The sequence below is a fragment of the Hyla sarda genome, chromosome 10, assembly GCF_029499605.1.
Source record: "Hyla sarda isolate aHylSar1 chromosome 10, aHylSar1.hap1, whole genome shotgun sequence".
Classification (NCBI taxonomy): domain Eukaryota; kingdom Metazoa; phylum Chordata; class Amphibia; order Anura; family Hylidae; genus Hyla; species Hyla sarda.
In genome coordinates, this window is record NC_079198.1 from 57,072,619 (window position 1) to 57,089,424 (window position 16,806).

The window sequence follows — 16,806 nt, forward strand, 5'->3', positions numbered from 1 at the left end:
CTCCTCTGCCACCTGCCTACTGACCTCCTGCTACGTCCTGACTACGCTACTGTGCCACCTGTCCTGACCTTCTGCTATCCTGACTACGAGCTGCCTTATCCCTCCTGTGCCTCGCATCTCCTCAGCCGCCTGTGTGGTTGAGCCGTGCCAGGGGTAGCAACCTGGGTGCCGCCTGCCGCAGCAAGTCCATTCCGCTTTGCAGCGGATCCACATCCACCAGTATTCCTGTGTTCTGAAACATGGGTGTTACAGTAAGATCTGGCCATGGATCCCGCTGAGGTACCCCTGCTTGAAGTCATGGATCTTCCCTCCGTTGTGGTATGTCAGTCTCAGCAATTGGCGCAATAGGCGCAGCCACTTACCCAACTGTCTACTTTGTTACAACAGCTATTGGCCTTGCAGCAACATCAGCAGCAGGTAACGCAACCTGTCCCACTCACTCCTCCAGCTCCTGCAGTGTCTTCTGGCTCCCAGCTACGTCTGGCTTTACCTTCTAAGTATGATGGGGATTCCAAGTTATGCAGAGGCTTCGTTACACAGTGCTCAATACACTTGGAGCTCATGTCTGAACAATTTCCGACGGAACGTGCGAAGGTGGCCTGGCAACTACTGTCCGGCAAAGTCCTGGCCTGGGCTGCACCCCTTTGGGATCCAATTTGTCGGCTTTCTTGGCAGTTTCGCAGTGTCTTTGTGAAATCCGCACTTGCCTCTTCTGCTGAGACGGCTTTGCTGAACCTCTGTCAATGGAATTCTTCCGTTGGTGACTACGCGGTTCAATTACACACTCTAGCCTCTGAACTTGCATGGAATGATGAGGCCTTGTGTGCCACATTTAAAAAAGGACTGTCAAGCAGGATTAAAGATGCTTTCGCAGCACATGATTCTCCATCTTCTTTGACTGAACTTATCCACTTGGCCACACGCATTGATGTGCGTTTTGCTGAAAGACAGGAGGAACTGCGCTTAGACAGCGAACCTGCCCGAACACTGAGATATCCTCGCCTGGCACCAGTCTTTCAACATTCACGTCTTCAGTTTCCTGCGCCTCTTGCTGAAGAGGCTATGCAAGTGTATCGTTCTAGTCTTAGGCAACAGGAGAGGTCCCAATGACACAGTGAGAATTTATGCTTGTATTGTGCTAGCCCAGTGTGCTAGCACTTCCTTAAGGACTGTACAGCTCGCCCACAGCATCCAAGAAAATGCTCGCATCTAGGGTTCGTGGGAGAGACATCCCTGGGTGTGAATACTAACTCTCTCTAACGCTTAATTTCTGTACAAGTCTTCGCTTCAGCCAAATCTTCCTTTAGCGCTACTGCATTTTTGGATTCTAGATCAGCAGGTGACTTTATTGATGCTTCTTTGGTCCACAAGTGTGATCTTCCCCTTATTCGGCTTGCCAAGCCCTTCATCATCTCCGCTGTTAATGGACAAAATTTGGACTGTATGGTTCACTTCCGGAGTATTGCATACAGAAAAGATTCTGGCTGAGCCACACAAAAACATTCACAAAGTTGTCCCTAAGCCTCTCCTGTTTTACAGTATCTTGGCTGTGTGCATAGTGTCATTTGGGGAGATTTATCAAAACCAGTCCAGAGGAAAAGTTGCCCATAGCAACCAATCAGATCACTTCTTTCATTTGTGAAAAAAGCTCTGAAAAATAAATGAAGATGGGTTGCTATGGGCAACTTTTCCTCTGGTGAACCTTTGGCCCAGAGCACTTTGATTCAGGTTTTGATGAAGAATATGTCTGTACTTTGCTCCACGCATTCCTTCCACTCTGACTAGTGGGCGGACTGACCAGCCAGTCCATTCGGACAATGGACACTACAGTGCTGCCTCCATCTGTGCCTGCTCAAAGCGGCAGTCCGCTGATACGAGCAGACGTGCTGCAATGTGCGAGTCACCATGCATGCACAGTGTACTTGCACACATCGTGGCCACTCCCCCTGCTACCTGAGCTAGGCCGAGAGTAGAAAAATCAGCTGCAGAAAATATACAGCAGATCCTGCAAGTGTGAACGTACCCTAAGGGCTCATTCACACGGACGGATCCACAGCGTATTTTACGGTGCACATCCGCCGACAATGGACCCTACAGTGCTGCCTCCATCTGTGCCTGCTCATAGCGGCAGTGCGCTGATACGAGCAGATGCGCTGCAATATGCGAGTCACCATGCATGCACAGTATACTTGCACACATCCCGGCCGCTCCCCCTGCTACCTGAGCTAGGCCGAGAGTAGCTGCAATGTGTGCGAGTATACTGCGCATGTGTGCGGCAACTCGCACATTGCAGCGTGTCTGCTCGTATCGGCGGACTGCCGCTATGAGCAGACACAGATGGAGGCAGCACTGTAGGGTCCATTGTCAGCAGATCCGTACATGTGAATGAGCCCTATGGACACAAGGGATACATGTATGCACTGTGTGTTGTATAAATCATTAGCTGGAACCCTCGGCTAATGCCAGACCCCCCCAATCAGGCTGATGTCTGACAGTAAACCTTTAGACGCTGCTATCAAAGTTGATGGCAGTGTCTAAAAGTGCTAAAACACATGTGCTAGTCAGTTAGGGAAACTGATCGGGACCACAGCGGCAAAATCAGAGTCCCAATCAGCTGAGAGGAAGGCTGAAGAGGCCCTACTTGGCTCAGTGCCGTCAGATCGGCGCTCCAAGAATATAGACAGCCTGTATAAATATATGTCAATAACACTGATCAATGCTGTGCTATGTGACAGTTCCCTAAAGGGACTAAAAATGGTGAGAAAACTTCAATATAGGACTATTTTCATTTTTGTACTTTGTTTTTTTCTTCCTCATCTTCTAAAAATCATAATGCTTTCAATTTTGTACCTACAGAACTATATGAAGGCTTGTTTTTTGCACCATCAATTTTGCTTTGGAATTACATCAATCATTTGTCCAGAATTGTTGAGTTTTGGTCACTTAACCCCTTAAGGACGCAGGACGTAAATGTACGTCCTGGTGCGGTGGTACTTAACGCACCAGGACGTACATTTACGTCCTGTGCACAACCGCGGGCATCGGAGCGCGGCTGATCGCAGCCAGGGACCCGCCAGCAATGGCCGACGCCCGCGGTCTCGCGGGCGTCCACCATTAACCCCTCAGGTGCCGGGATCAATACAGATCCCGGCATCTGCGGCAGTGCGCGATTTGAATGAATGATCGGATCGCCCGCAGTGCTGCTGCGGGGATCCGATCATTCAGAACGCCGCACGGAGGTCCCCTCTCCTGCCTCCGTCCGGCGTCTCCTGCTCTGGTCTGAGATCGAGCAGACCAGAGCAGAAGATCACCGAAAACACTGATCTGTTCTATGTCCTATACATAGAACAGATCAGTATTAGCAATCATGGTATTGCTATGAATAGTCCCCTATGGGGATTATTCAAGTGTAAAAAAAAATCCCCTCCCCCAATAAAAATGTAAAACGTCCGTTTTTTCCTATTTTACCCCCAAAAAGCGTAAAAAATAAATTTTATAGACATATTTGGTATCGCCGTGTGCGTAAATGTCCAAACTATTAAAATAAAATGTTAATGATCCCGTACAGTGAACGAAAAAAAAAAGTACAAAATTGCTACTTTTTTAATACATTTTATTTAAAAAAAAATTATAAAAAATGTATTAAAAGTTTTTTATATGCAAATGTGGTATAAAAAAAAAAGTACAGATCATGGCGCAAAAAATGAGCCCCCATACCGCCGCTTATACGGAAAAATAAAAAAGTTAGAGGTCATTAAAATAAAGGGATTATAAACGTACTAATTTGGTTAAAAAGTTTGTGATTTTTTTTAAGCGCAACAATAATAGAAAAGTATGTAATATTGGGTATCATTTTAATCGTATTGACCCTCAGAATAAAGAACACACATCATTTTTACCATAAATTGTACGGCGTGAAAACGAAACCTTTCAAAATTAGCAAAATTGCGTTTTTCGTTTTAATTTCTCCACAAAAATAGTGTTTTTTGGTTGCGCCATACATTTTATGATATAATGAGTTATGTGATTACAAAGGACAACTGGTCGCGCAAAAAAAAAGCCCTCATACTAGTCTGTGGATGAAAATATAAAAGAGTTATGATTTTTAGAAGGCGAGGAGGAAAAAATGAAAACGTAAAAAGGAAATTGTCTGAGTCCTTAAGGCCAAAATGGGCTGAGTCCTTAAGGGGTTAATATACCTTCATATATAAAAAATTATAAAAAAAAAAAAAAAAAGATCAAAAAGTCCAATCTGGACAAGAATGGTACTGACAAAAACTACAGACAAAAACACCCTCCTACATCCCCATATATAGAAAAATAAGAGTTATAGGGGTAAGAGGATGATTTGAAACTTATACATTTTCCTACAAAAAGCTATAATTTTTTAAAAGTAGTAAAATAATACAAAACCTATATAATGTGGGCATCGTTGTAGTAATTTCATATTATTATAAAGATAATGGTCCAGATTTATCAACCTGTGTGAGAGAAAAAATAGAGTGATTTTCCCACAGCGATGATTGATTGCTGTGGGAAAATCTCTCCACTTTTTCTCTCACACAGTTTGATAAATCTGGGCCAATGTGTCATTTTTGTGTAGTAACAAACCCCACCAAAAATTGCAAACTGCTGTTTTTTAAAAGAAAACTTGACGCACAAATAATTTTATTTGCTTTTGCCATAGATTTTATGGTAAAATGAGTGATGTAATGACAAGCTACCTAGCTAGTTACCTGGATACTTATATACCTGCTACCTAATTACACACTTACCTACATACCTGGCTTCTGGCTACCTACCTATCTGGCTAGTTACCTACCTACATACCTGACTACCTAGTTAGCTACCTACCTGGCTAGCTACCTACCTGCCTTTTACTGTGCATGAGGGCATTATAACAGTTTGTGGCCTATATATGGGGAGATTGTGTAGAGGAGGGGAGGGCACTGTAAAAATGGAAGAAGTATAAGAGCATATTTTATATGACCATGTGAATAGTCAGTAAGTATGGCGTGTAAGTTGGCCACACGTCAAAAAAGGATGTTGACTAGAGATAAGCGAATCGAAGCAGACGAACCCGAATTTGTTATGAATTTCAGGAAATATTCGATTCACAATGAATGTGAATATCGCCGTGATTCTATTGTGTGAATCACTTAATTAAACTCCATTTTACAGCGTTACATGCTCCCAGACACCTAACATGGCAGATCCACACGTCAGTACATGGGACAAGGGATGTTGGGAAGGCGGGAAGGCAAGGCGGGAAGGGAGGTAGGCGGGATGACCCTGAATCACATGCAGGATGCAGCCTATCAGCAGCCAGTCACCCCTGTGATGTCAGCCCTATATAATCGGCAGCAATTTTGTGGCTGCTCATTTCATGCCATACACTGCAGAGGGATAGGATGATCTGCATGTCTCTGTGTGTTACACAGAAGCTGAATTGATCATATCGCAGTGTTCCACTGCCAACTGCTAGTCAGATAGCTTTTCGTTGCCTCATACATTTCAACAAGCTGCCTAAACTTCATCAAACTTAGCAGAATGATTTTTCAGCGCAATTCTGTGAATTTATTCTACAAGAAATCATGTGCTGCTTATACTAGTCTGTAGACGGTATAATAACCAGCAGTTCACTCCATTCTTAATACCCTTTGACAGAGTGCAATTTTGTGTTTAACCCCTTAAGGACCCAGCCATTTTACACCTTAGGACCCGGCCATTTTTTGCACATCTGACCACTGTCACTTTAAACATTAATAACTCTGGGATGCTTTTACTTATCAATCTGATTCCGAGACTGTTTTTTCGTGACATATTCTACTTTAACATAGTGGTAAAATTTTGTGGTAACTTGCATCCTTTCTTGGTGAAAAATCCCCAAATTTGATGAAAAATTAGAAAATTTAGCATTTTTCTAACTTTGAAGCTCTCTGCTTGTAAGGAAAATGGATATTCCAAATATTTATTTTATTTTATTCACATATACAATATGTCTACTTTATGTTTGCATCATAAAATTGACATGTTTTTACTTTTGGAAGACACCAGAGGGCTTCAAAGTTCAGCAGCAATTTTCCAATTTTTCACAAAATTTTCAAACTCACTATTTTTCAGGGACCAGTTCAGGTTTGAAGTGGATTTGAAGGGTCTTCATATTAGAAATACCCCACAAATGACCCCATTATAAAAACCGCAACCCGCAAAGTATTCAAAATGACATTCAGTCAGCGTTTTAACCCTTTAGGTGTTTCACAGGAATAGCAGCAAAGTGAAGGAGAAAATTCACAATCTTCATTTTTTACACTTGCATTTTCTTGTAGACCCAATTTTTGAATTTTTACAAGGGGTAAAAGGAAAAAAATTATACTTGTATTTGTAGCCCAATTTCTCTCGAGTAAGCACACACCTCATATGTCCATGAAAAGTGTTCGGCGGGCGCAGTAGAGGGCTCAGAAGCGAAGGAGCGACAAGGGGATTTTGGAGAGTACGTTTTTCAGAAATGGTTTTTGGGGGGCATGTTGCATTTAGGAAGCCCCTATGGTGCCAGAACAGCAAAAAAAAAACACATGGCATACAATTTTGGAAACTAGACCCCATGAGGAACGTAACACGGAATTAAGTGAGCCTTAATACCCCACAGGTGTTTCACGACTTTTGCATATGTAAAAAAAAAAAAAAAAAATTTCACTAAAATGTGTGTTTCCCCCCAAATTTCAAATTTTTGCAAGGGTTAATAGCAGAAAATACCCCCCAAAATTGTAACCCCTTCTCTTCTGAGTATGGAGGTACCCCATAAGTTGGCATAAAGTGCATTACGGGCGAACTACAATGCTCAGAAGAGAAGGAGTCATATTTGGCTTTTTGAGAGCAAATTTTGCTCGGGGGCATGTCGCATTTAGGAAGCCCCTATGGTGCCAGGACAGCAAAATAACACCCACATGGCATACCATTTTGGAAACTAGACCCCTTGAGGAACGTAACAAGGGGTACAGTGAGCATTTACCCCCCACTGGTGTCTGTCAGATCTTTGGAACAGTGGGCTGTACAAAATTTTTAATTTGCGCAGCCCATTGTTCCAAAGATCTGTCAGACACCTGTGGGGTGTAAATTCTCACTGCACCCCTTATTACATTCCGTGAGGGGTGTAGTTTCCGAAATGGGGTCACATGTGTTTTTTTCTTTCTTTTTTGCGTTTGTCAAAACCGCTGTAACAATCAGCCACCCCTGTGCAAATCACCTCAAATGTACATGGCGCACTCTCCCTTCTGGGCCTTGTTGTGCGCCCCCAGAACACTTTACGCCCACATATGGGGTATCTCCGTAGTCAGGAGAAATTGCATTACAAATTTTGGGGGGCTTTTTTCCATAGTCACGGCAAGGAGAACTTGTCTGTCCACGAAAAATGTGGAGAGACTGATCTTTGTGAAGATGAATCAGGCATGGATCAGCCAGGATTTCCACCCATCAATGCCAGATGCATTAGAGTAGATTGACCAGGGTGCTACACCAACACTTCACAAATATGGATTCAAGGCACTGCTCCCCAGTTACAAACATTCCAGCCACCTTTATCACCAGGTACTGGTATTGCCACCCACAGCACCACTCTTTCAAGGGGTTACTTTCAGGACTCCTGATGCTGCTGCTGCCACCTCCAGGCTGTTTTATTCAGCCACTATTTTGTCTCCTTATGCTTCTGCCAACTCCAGGCTGTGCCATTAAGCCACTATATGGTCTCCTCATGCTGCAGCCAACTCCAGGCTATACCATTCAGACACTATATGGGCTCCTTATGCTTTCCCCACCTCCAGGCTGTGTCATTCAGCCAATATATTGTTTTCTGATGCTGCTGGGACTGTCTTGGATATTAACTTCAATTTTTGGATTATTAGCACTAGGTAACATTCATCTTGTATACAGATTTCAACATTAACATTTTAATGTTAGGGGTTGGGAAGCCCTCTTGTAAACTCATGCTGATGCCTGCTCCAGGCTGTGTGTTTCAGCAACTATATGGTTTAGTGATTCTGCTGGGCTTGGGCCTTAAATTCTTTGATGATAGCACAAGGTAACATACCTCTTCAATAGATATTTAAACATTGATCTTTCAGTCTTAGGGGTTATAAAACCCTCTTGAGTACTGCTGCTGCCTGCTCCTGACTGTATGTTTCAGGAACTACTTGGCATACTGATGCTGCTGGGCTTGGGCCTTAAATTTTGGGATGGTAGCACTAGCTAACATGCATCTTCAATAGAGATTTCAACATTCACCTTTTAATGTTAGGGGTTGTGAACCCCTCTTGTGTACTCATGCTGCCGCCTGCTTCTGTCTGTGTCGTTAAGCAACTACATGGCTTAGTGATGCTGCTGGGCCTAGGACATTACTTATATATGTTTATGGTAGCACTAGGTACCATACATCTTCAATGGAAATTTCAAAATTAATCTTTTATTCTTAGAGATTGTGAGGCCCTATTGTCTCCACGCTGTGTCATTCAGCCACTATATGGTCTCCTCATGCTGCCAACACCTCCACACTGTGTCATTCAGCCACTATATGGTCTCCTCATGCTGCCAACACCTCCACACTGTGTCATTCAGCCACTATATGGTCTCCTCATGCTTCAGCCTCATCCAAGTTGTGTCATCCAGCCACTATATTGTCTCCTCATGCTGCCACCACCTCCACGCTGTGTCATTCAGCCACTATATGGTCTCCTCATGCTGCCAACACCTCCACACAGTGTCATTCAGCCACTATATTGTCTCCTCATGCTACCAACACCTCCATGCTGTGTCATTAAGCCACTATATTGTCTCCTCATGCTGCCACCACCTCCACACTGTGTCATTCAGCCACTATATGGTCTCCTCATGCTGCCAACACCTTTACACTGTGTCATTCAGCCACTATATGGTCTCCTCATGCTGGAAACACCTCCACACAGTGTCATTCTGCCACTATATTGTCTGCTCATGCAGCCAACACCTCCACACTGTGTCATTCAGCCACTATATGGTCTCCTCATGCTTCAGCCTCATCCAAGCTGTGTCATTCAGCCACTATATGGTCTCCTAATGCTGCCAACACCTCCACGCTGTGTCATTCAGCCACTATATGGTCACCTCATGCTGCCAAAACCTCCACGCTGTGTCATTCAGCCATTATATGGTCTCCTCATGCTGCCAACACCTCCACGCTGTGTCATTCAGCAACTATATGGTCTCCTCATGCTTCAGCCTCATCCAAGCTGTGTGAATAAGCCACTATATGATCTCCTCATGCTGCCAACACCTCCACGCTGTGTCAATCAGCCACTATATGGTCTCCTCATGCTGCCAACACCTAAGTGCTGTGTCTTTCAGCCACTATATGGTCTCCTCATGCTTCAGCCTCATCCAAGCTGTGTCATTCAGCCACTATATGGTCTCCTCATGCTGCCAACACCTCCACGCTGTGTCATTCAGCCACTATATGGTCTCCTCATGCTGCAAACACCTCCACGCTGTGTCATTCAGCCACTATATAGTCTCCTCATGCTGCCAAAACCTTTACACTATGTCATTCAGCCACTATATGGTCTCCTCGTGCAGCCAACACCTCCACGCTGTGTCATTCAGCCACTATATGGTCTCCTTATGCTTCAGCCACTATATGGTCTCCTCATGCTGCCAACACCTCCACGCTGTGTCATTCAGCCATTATATGGTCTCCTCATGCTGCCAACACCTCCACGCTGTGTAATTCAGCCACTATATGGTCTCCTCATGCTTAAGCCTAATCCAAGCTGTGTCATTTAGCCACTATATGGTCTCCTCATGCTGCCAACACCTCCACGCTGTGTCATTCAGCCATTATATGTTCTCCTCATGCTGCCAAAACCTCCACGCTGTGTCATTCAGCCACTATATGGTCTCCTCATACTAATGCCATCTCCAGGATCTGTCATTGTGCCACTCTAGGGCAGTGATTCTAAAATCGGTAATCTGCATGGTATTCTGAATAACAGTATTATTTCACTACTGCAGCACACTCCCTATGCGTGTTAGAACACTGCAAAGTGTTGTACACCCCTATTGAGGTTTTCTGTAGGCCAGAAATAGCCATTTTTAATAAGATTCGCCACAAATAATTTCCGATCGAATCATATTTTTTCGAAAAAATTGGCGAATCGGCCGAATTGAATTTTTCAAAAGTTCACTCATCTCTAATGTTGACATATACTGCAGTGTACGGACAAGGGGGAGATTTATCAAAATCTGTGCAGAGGAAGTGTTGACCAGTTGCCCATAGCAACCAATCAAATTGCTTCTTGTATTTTTAAAAAGGCCTCTAAAAATAAAACAAGTAATCTTATTGGTTTCTATGGGTAACTGCACCACTTTTCCTCTACTTAGGTTTTGATAAATTCCCCCAAGGGGCCTATTGAGTTTATGTCTAATGTACAGGGCAGTCGTAATGTGAGCCTAGCTAAAGACCCCATTCAAAATACGTTTTAGGGGTATATCTGCTTCACCAGCAGTGCATTCATTGACTCACTAAACTGAACATAGTCTACTTGTGACTATATTTGGTCTCTTTTTCTGATGTATGTTCAAAAGCATAGTAAACTAGGGAGGTCAATTTTATTGTGATTTAAATTGCAACTAAAAAATTATAATCTGCATGTGTTTTCTTGTGAATTGTTCTTTAGCAAAGAGGTTAACCCCTTGGGGACCGAGACCATTTTGACCCTAAGGAGCAGAGCATTTTTTTGCAATTCCGACCACTGTCACTTTAAGCATTAATAACTCCGGGATGTTTTTACTTTTGAATTTTATTCCAAAATTGTTTGTGACACATTGTACTTTATGTTAGTGTTAAATATTTGTCCATTCTTGCATCATTTTTTGGTGAAAAATTGTTCTAACTTTGAAACTCGCTTATAAGGAAAATAGACATTCCAAAATAAATGATATGTTGATTCACATATACAATATGCCTACTTTATGTTGGCAGACATTAGAGGGCTTCAAAGTATAGCAGCAATTTTCCAAATTTTCATGAAAAATTCAAAATATGATTTTTTCAGGGACCAGTTAAGTTTGAAGTGGATTTGAATGGCCTTTCTGTGAGAACCCCCCCCCCCCCCATTATGGACCCCATTATGAACAGTGCACCCCTCAAAGTATTCAAAATGACATTCACAAAGTTTGCTAACTCTTTGTGTTTCACAGGAATAGCAGCAAACTGGAGGGAAAAAATCTAAATCTCAATTCTTTACACAAATATGTTCTTGTAGTCCCATTTTTTTTTACTGTTTACAAGAGGTAAAAGGAAAAAAAGACTCCTAAAATTTGTAGCCCAATTTCTCTCGAGTATGGCAATTAGAGATGATCAAACTTACAGTAAATTCGATTCGTCACAAACTTCCCGGCTCGGCAGTTGATGACTTATCCAGCGTAAATTAGTTCAGCCTTCAGGTGCTCCGGTGGGCTGGAAAAGGTGGATACAGTCCTAGGAAAGAGTCTTCTAGGACTGTATCCACCTTTTCCAGCCCACCGGAGCACCTGAAAGCTGAACTAATTTATGCAGGAAAAGACATCAACTGCCGAGCCGAGAAGTTTGTGACGAATCGAATTTACTGTAAGTTCGCTCATCTCTAATGGCAATACCTCATATGTGGATGGTAAGTGCTCTGCGGACGCACAACATGGCTAAGGAGGGAAGGAGCAGCTTTGCGATTTTGGAGAAAGAATTTAGCTGAAATGGTTTTTGGGGGGCATGTTGCATTTAGGGGTATAGTGAGCCTTAACACCTCACAGGTGTTTGACGACTTTGTGTTGAAGTTGGACCTGAAAATGGAAAATGTAATTTTAAACACTAAAATGCTGGTGTTACCACAAATTTTCCTTTTCAAAAGGGTTAATCAGAGAAAAATCCCCCCAATATGTGTAGCCCAATTACTCATGAATAAGAAAATACCTTTATATGTGATGTAAATTGCTCTGCGAGTGCACTACAGGTCTCAGAAGACAAGGAGCGCTGTTTGGCTGTAGGAGAGAGAATTAAGCTGTAATTGAAGTTGGGGGCCATGTGCATTTACAAAGCCCCCATGATGCCAGAACAGCGGAAACCCCCCACATGTGACACCATTTTGGAAATTACACCCCTTAAGGAATGTAATAAGCATTACAGTAAGAACTTGCACCTCCCAGGTTTATTGAACAGTGGGCTGTAAAAGTGAAAATTTAGATTTTTAACACTAAAATTCTGGTGTTACCCCACATTTCTCATTTTAACAAGGTGTAATTGAACAAAAATCCCCCCAAAATGTGTAGCCCAATTTCTCATGAATATGTAAATACCTTATATGTTGATGTAAATTGCTCTGCGAGTGCATTCTGGGTCTCAGAAGAGAAGGAGCGCTGTTTTGGCTGGAATTGTAGTTGGGGGCCATGAGCATTTTCAAAGCCCCCATGGTGGCAAAACAGAGGATCCCCCCAACTGTGCCATCTTTTTGGAAACTACACCTCTCGAGGAACGTAACAAGGGGTACAGTGAGTATTTACACCTTACAGGTTTTTGGAACAGTTGCCAGTAATATTGAAAAATTTGCTTTTTTTTATTTAAATGCTGGTGTTACATAAAATGTTGCAAATGCACAAGGGCTAATAGGAGAAAAAAAAATTAGCTCAATTTCTCAAGAGTAAAAAAAAATACCCCATATGTAGACGTAACTTGCTGTGTGGGCAAATAACAGGACTCAAGACTCATAGAGCTATGTTCGCATTTGACGGCTATGACATTTCATTACCTGGAGGAGAGAGCACGGCGCATTTGAGGCCGGTGTTTCTAAGTGACATATCAGTAACTGACAGTTACATACATTCAGAGGGAGAAAAAAAAAAGAAACAGCCACATGTGACCATATTTTGAATGGATGGGCGTTTCCTGTATTTATTTTCCAGGAATGGATGAAGGGTAGTTTTTTGAAAAAACTAAATTGCAATTTTCCTAATATTATACCAATTGGGTACCCAGAATGATGAACCAGAGTATAGCCAAGAGTAAAAATGATGCCCGCCCAAAACCCTATACTCTGATTCATCATTCTGGGAATGTGATCTGTGTGGGCGTCCCTATTCTGTTACCTCAAATGCGCACCCTGCTCAGGTGTAGAGAGAGCGCTGCACATTTGAGGCAACCTGAAAACCCCAGTTGCAAATTATTCTGACACATGACCCAATACCATCAGAGGTCTTAACAGGGGTATTATGTTAATGGATTTTTTTTTTCGGGGGGGGGGGGGGGGGTTAAAAATTTGGAGGACAATGTACTGTGGACAAGTACATTGGGGTCAAATCAATGGCAATTAAAATTGGGAAAGGAGAATTTAGTACTCCATGGAAGTGTGATACTCCCTGAAGCAATGCTTAATGCAGAGGTCTGGATGATCGGGGCAAGTGTTGCATTGAGTGGTGGTGTCCATCCCTATCCCCCTCTTGCAACACACTCTGCATTTTTTCTGGTGCATACAGTTCCAGAGGTGCTCGGGCAGCTCTCCTCTGATTGCCAAAGATCAGGGCCTTTATGAGCACCTCCTGAAACTGTAGAAATCTCCCAGTGCTGCCAGCGCTCTAGTATAGTACATATGTTTTGTACATGGCAACCTGGACCATGTAGATCGCAAACTTTTTTGTACCATGCAGGGTTTTGCGCATGGCATTATATGGCTTAAGTACTTGATCAGACAGATCAACTCCCCCCATATACTGATTGTAGTCCACAATACAATCAGGCTTGAGGACACTGACAGGGGTGGTGCCGTTACCATGAATTGTGATGAGCATAAGGACATCCCTCTTGTCCTTATACCTGACCAGCAACAGTTTTCATGAGTAAGGACACAAGACTCACCCCTGGGGATTGGCGCCTGGAGGGTATAGGTCGGGAGGCCTCTCCGATTTTTCCGCATGGTCCAACATGTGGACATATATCCGGCAGCAAGGGATTGGAACAGAGGGATACTAGTGTAAAACTTATCCATATAAAGGTGGTAACCCTTATCTAGAAGTGGGTGCAAAAGGTCCCACACGATCTTCCCGCTGACACCCAGAATGGGGGGACATTCTGGGGGTTCAATATGGGAATCACGACCCTCGTATATTCTAAACTTGTAAGTGTACCCAGAGGTACTCTCACAGAGTTTATACAGTTTCACGCCATATCTTGCCTGCTTAAATGGGATTTCATTTTTCATTTTCACGGACCACTGTTCCAAAAATCTGTCAGACACCTGTGGGGTGTAAATGCTCACTGTACCCCTTATTACATTACATGGGGGGTGTAGTTTCCAAAATGGTGTCACATGTGGGGGGGGGGTCCATTGTTCTGGCACTATGGGGGCTTTGTAAACATACATGGCCTTCAATTCCGGACAAATTTTCTATTCAAAATCCCAATGGCGCTCCTTCTCTTCTGAGCATTGTAGTGTGCCAGGAGAGCACTTTACATTTACATATGGAGTATGTTCTTCCTCAGAAGAAATAGGGTTAAAAATTTTAGGGGGCTTTTTTTCCTATTTTCCCTTGTGAAAATGAAAAATTTAGGGTAACACCAGGATTTTAGTGAAAAAAATTATTTTTTTCATTTTCCCATCCAACTTTAATGAAAATTAATCAAACACCTGTGGAGTGTTAAAGCTCACTATACCCCTTGTTACATTCCATGAGGGGTGTAGTTTCCAAAATGGGGTCACATGTGGGTATTTTCTTTTTTGCGTTTATGTCAGAACCGCTATAAAATCAGCCATACAAGTGCAAATCACCAATGTAGGCCTCAAATGTACATAGTGAGCTCTCACTCCTGAGCCTTGTTGTGCGCCCGCAGAGCATTTTACGCCCACATATGGGGTATTTACGTTCTCAGGAGGAATTGCGTTACAAATTTTGGGGATCTTTTTTTCCTTTTACCACTTGTAAAAAAGTATGGGGCAACACCTGTGGTGTAAATTTTTTTACTTTTTTACACTAACAGGCTGGTGTTGCCCCCAACTTTTCCTTTTCATAAGGGGTAAAAGGACGGAGGGCGTACTTGTATCGCCTCCGTATTTCCGATCACCGCAGCTTGCCGGGCAGTGATCGGAATGGGATGCCTGCTGAAATCATTCAGCAGGCATCCCGTGCCAATTCCCAGGGGAGTCCTGAGACCTGCCCAGGGGGGTCCGGAATTCACACCTGCGTTTTGCGGCGATTTCGGGTCATACGGGTCTCCAGTGACCCGGAAAATAAGGGGGATCGGGGTTGTCCAAGACACCCACAATCCTCCTGAAGGGATAGGAGTTAGGTGACAGGGGTGCCACCCCTCCTATCCCTGCTATTGGTCATTCAGAAGTGACGGCCAATAGCAGATCGGGGGCGGGAGGGGGGGTTAACATTCAGTTCCCCTGCTCTGCCCACCCACTGTAGTCCGGACAGAACGAGGGAACCGACGGTGACCGGTGCCGAAAGTCTACTCATTCATCGGCGGCGGCAGCGGTGGACGATCGGTGGGCGGCGATAATGTGCGGTTGGCTCCCTGCTGCAGACTACGGAAGGCGGTGAGTTGCCTAACAACATCTGGAGGGCAACAGTTTGAGACCACTATACAGTGGTCTCTAAACTGTAGCCCTCCAGATGTTGCAAAATTACAATTCCCAGCATAACCAGACAGTTGTTTGCTTTTTGGGCATGCTGGGATTTGCAGTTTTGCAACAGCTGGAGGGCTACAGTTTGGAGATCACTGTGCAGTGGTCACTAAACTGTGGCTCACTAGATCTTGCAAAACTACAACTCCTAGCATGCTAACACAGCAGTTTGCTGTCTGGGCATGCTGGGATTTGCAGTTTTGCAACAGCTGGAGGGCTACAGTTTGGAGATCACTGTGCAGTGGTCTCTAAACTGTAGCCCTCCAGATGTTGCAAAACTGCAAATCCCAGCATGCCCAAATAGCAAACAACTGTCTCGGCATGCTGGGAGTTGTAGTTGCGTACCTCCAGCTGTTGCATAACTACATCTCCCAGGATGCCCTTCGGCGATCAGTACATGCTGTTGTAGTTGTAGTTTTGCAACAGCTGGAGGCACATTGGTTGGAAAATACTGAGTTAGGTAACAGAACCTAACTGAAGGTTTTCCAACCAGTGTGCCTCCAGCTGTTGCAAAAGTACAACTCCCAGCATGCACAGTCTGTCAGTACATGCTGGGAGTTGTAGTTTTGAAACAGCTGGAGGTTTTCCCACCCATGTGAACGTATAGGGTACATTCACACGGGCGGGTTTACAGTGAGTTTCCTGCTTCAACTTTGAGCTGCGGCAAATTTTTCGCCGCAGCGCAAACTCCTAGCGGGAAACTCACCGTAAACCCTAGCCCGTGTGAATGTACCCTAAAAACTCTACACTATATACCTCACTAACACAAAATAAAGGGTAAAACACTACATATACACCCCCTTACACTGCCCCCCCCAAATAAAAATGAAAAACGTATTGTACTGCAGAGTTTCCAAAACGGAGCCTCCAGCTGTTGCAAATCAACAACTCCCAGCATTTCCGGAAAACCACTGACTGTCCAGGCATGCTGGGAGTTTAGCAACAGCTGGAGGCTCCGTTTTAGAAACACTGCCGTACGATACATTTTTCATTTTTACTGAGGGGTACAGTGTAAGGGGTGTATATGTAGTGTTTTACCCTTTATTATGTGTTAGTGTAGTGTTTTTACAGTGAGTTTCCCGCTAGGAGTCTGGGCTGCGGCGAAAAATTTGCCGCAGCTCAAACTTCA